This window comes from Pinus tabuliformis, chromosome 7, assembly GCF_031772625.1.
Source record: "Pinus tabuliformis cultivar Carrire ecotype Pingquan chromosome 7, CPIR1, whole genome shotgun sequence".
NCBI classification, from domain to species: domain Eukaryota; kingdom Viridiplantae; phylum Streptophyta; class Pinopsida; order Pinales; family Pinaceae; genus Pinus; species Pinus tabuliformis.
The window spans coordinates 1,057,132,994-1,057,136,607 of record NC_142293.1 but is presented as its reverse complement, the minus strand read 5'-3'; positions in this window follow the sequence as shown (position 1 = coordinate 1,057,136,607).

Genomic DNA, 3,614 nt, shown 5'->3' with positions numbered 1-3,614 from the left:
CTCATTTTTGGGTGGACTATTTTAGTAAAATTTTATGTTGTAATTGGATGTTTCAAGTTATGTTCCACCAAGTTTCAGTGAAAGTGTTGGAGGAGGAGCAACAATCGGGAGCATCAGCTCTAGCTATCGCAAGGCCATCAGCGATCATCATATGCCTATAATGTGAAGTTGAGTGCTTGTTCTTCTGTCGTCCTGCACCTACAGGAACATCTCTCATTGTTCTTCCAACTGTTAAGGTGGATTGATCTATATTAAATGTATCTGTTTTGTACCTGTCTAGCATCAAATTGTTGTCTATGCATTATTCAGCACCAATAACTTTGCGGGAATAGAAACGCCGGAATCTACTTTAGTCAAATAGAAAGCGCCAGGCCGCAGCAAACTGAGCTGAGAAGTTGAAACGAAGTCCTTTGCTTCGTACAGAGTTTCCATCCGCTTCAAGTTTTCCACGAAATCTTCAGAAAGAAACTCGTTACGAGAATCAAGTTTGTCTATGCATTGTTCAAATTTTATATGTGTTCAAATTTTATATGTGCCTAACATTTGAATCGCCTCAAATCATAGCTGTTTAAAGCTTGAAGCCGTTGAAGTTGTAGAGACCCACATCAATTTTGGAAGCCTTGAATGGTGCGCTGGCACTATATCATTATGTTGCGAGTTGTTTTGAATTGAAGACTGCATTAAATGCTGTGTTGTGTGAACGCTTGAATTTACTGTGCGGTGTCGTGCCTTCTGGTGGCCAGGCTCCAATTTTGATGGTAGCGAAAATAACGCAGAGAAGGGATGTGAAATACGCAGAAGATGAAGCAGAGCATATTTTACAGGAGACATAGATAGTGACTGCCTCTTGGCACATAAAGAATGATCTAGCCCCAAGGCTACAAACTTGTATTTTCTGTGGTTGTTTCAGTTGAGCAACATATCACTGTACCTGTGCTTGAAATCTTAATAAGTATAGACTATTGGAAGTGATGTTTGGTGATGTACCTCTGCTATAGAGGGTCTCAAACTTCCTCATCTCATTGGATGTGTGGCTGTGAATATATTGAAGACACTCCATATTTATTTCTCTGTCTAGGAGCTGAATACATTGCATATATTATCACTGTGGTGTTTTCTCTGTAATGATGGAGCTTCTTTGATGTTATAACACTTATCTACAACCATTGTTCTTCCTAACATTTGCTGCTATATTCTACTTCAGATCTCTGTTATTATTAGAGTTGATATATCAGAGGTATATGTAATCCATTCCTGTAGTTGAAGTTCGAATTTCAAAGAAGGAAAAAGTTATTTAGTTGTGCATCCATACAAAGCGTATCTTGGTATACCTGAGCATTTTAAGGGTGAAACATATCTATTGTATCTGTGTTGGAAGGACTTTGAGCCTCTCATTCTTGCTGGATACAAATCTGTTAGTGATTGGCTAAATTCTTAGCTGGAATTAGTTAAGTGCCTTTTGAATACCTTCGGTGAAGTTTTTTACATCATTGGGGTCTTTTCCAATAAAAAAAGGGGTTGAGATTCTTGGGTTTATTATTGAAGGAAGAGGTCGAGCTACCCTTGTGTATATTCGTGGAGGTTGAGCGGTGTCTCCATTGCTGGTATTCGTGTATTTTTTATTCTCTTTGCATTCCTGAGCTTCCAGAAGGGATATAGAGGCAAGTTCTATAAAGTTTGAAGGAAATCAGCTACGTAACTTAATTTAAAAGTATTTGAAAGTCTAGTCAGACGTGAAATTTCTACAGAATTTAAAGAACAGAATCTCTGAAAGTTTGGTATTGGACAATGTATTTTTCAAACTGATATTCTTAATTTTTGAAATCTTCAATAGCTGGGGTTTGTCTAGACTTGCTATAGTCTCCACTAGGATTGTTGAGTGTTCATTTCTTTGTTGAGACAATGGCTAGATTTGATGATGTATTAGAGTTACTGAATACACTAATACACTCCACTGTTGGTGGGAAGGTAAATGTTAGCAAAGACACTCTTTGTGACATTCAGACTTGCCTGCATGATGCACAAGAAAAGATTGATTTTTTGCAACTAGAATCTCAGTTCCAGCAAGATGAGCTTCAACAGATTTTTCATTCCAAATTTTTTTCTGCTCAAAACAATATGTTGTTCAAGGTTAAACCAGCAAGTGGTGAAATTAGTAAGATTGAGGTTGAATCAGATCCAGAACCCAATAAAGCAGCAGTTGTACATGCAGATGCAGAAACTCAGTCTGCACTTCCCAAGCCCATCATCAGACCTTGGGAACAGCTTGTCCACAACAAGCACAAAACTGGTCTTGGATATGATAAGGACTTGTCCTTTCATATTCCAGACTACGCCAAGCCCATTCAGTTTCAGAGTGCTGGATTCATTCATGACAGTTCACCTGCTCCTCATGACAGTGCACCTACTCCTCATGACATTTCAGCTTCAGCTTTTCCAGATTCTACTCCTCTTCCACCGCAACAACAACAACAACAACAGATTGTGAAATGCCAACACTGTGATCGAGTTGGCCATCTGAAAGATCACTGTTTTGATCTTCATCCATGTAAGCACTGTCATAAAACTAGCCATCCTTCACACAGATGCTTCAGAAACAAACGTCCTGCAAGAACAAAGATTCATCTTGGATGGATCGCTTCTTGGCAATGGGCATCAACAACCAAGAAGATATTCCAAACACATGTCAGAACTTGTTCCAGAATATTGAACAGTCTTGTAGTTGAGTTTTCTCCATCATCTCACCTTGTATCTGACAAGGGGGGAAATGATGGTCATCTACAAGATTCAAAACCACATCAAGCGAGCCCGAGCCACAACCTGCCACACCAGTTTCAGAGTTGTAGCCAGCGACAAAGATGCCCCTGAACATGCCTTGAGTTGGCAATCTGGGACACTTCCTCTAGCAGAAGACTTCAGCTTCTTGCCAGTTTTGGAAGAGTTCTAGGAACAAAATTGAGAACACTTCCTCTAGCAGAAGACACCAACTTCTTGCCAGCTTTGGAAGAGTTCCAGGAATTGCATTAAGCATTCCAGAGTTGTTGGTCATCCTTAAACCATCACAGGTTGAGACTTCCCTTTTTAGGTTGAAGTTTTACCTTTTATGCGGGGTGAGACCTCCCTTTTATGGTTGAAGGTTTCCCTCTTTAAAACAATAGGATCACTTCCTCTAGCAGAAACTTCAGTTTCTTGCCAATTTTGGAAGAGTTCCAGGAACTGCACTAAGTGTTCCAGTGTTGGTGGTCATCCTTAAACCACCGCCCTTTTTACCAACATTTCATAGAGCACATTCAGCCTAGTGCTGCCATGCAGTTTTTGCACATTTGGTATTACAGCTCTCTTCTTGGACTCATACATAACCCTTCGGATTAAGGGGGGGAATGTTGGACACCTAATCCTAAATGGGTTAGTGTGGAAGCCAAAAAGACTAAGCAGTCCAAGAGACCTTGGGATCTGAAACCCAAGAGTCACATATTGTACTATAAATGTAAATATGATGTTAATAAAAAAATGTACTCTCCTCATTTATCTTTCACATTGTCTTTGCTGTCCATGTGTGTTTAACACATAAGTATATGCAAAACAAGACATGAATGTTGACACAAAAGTGGATG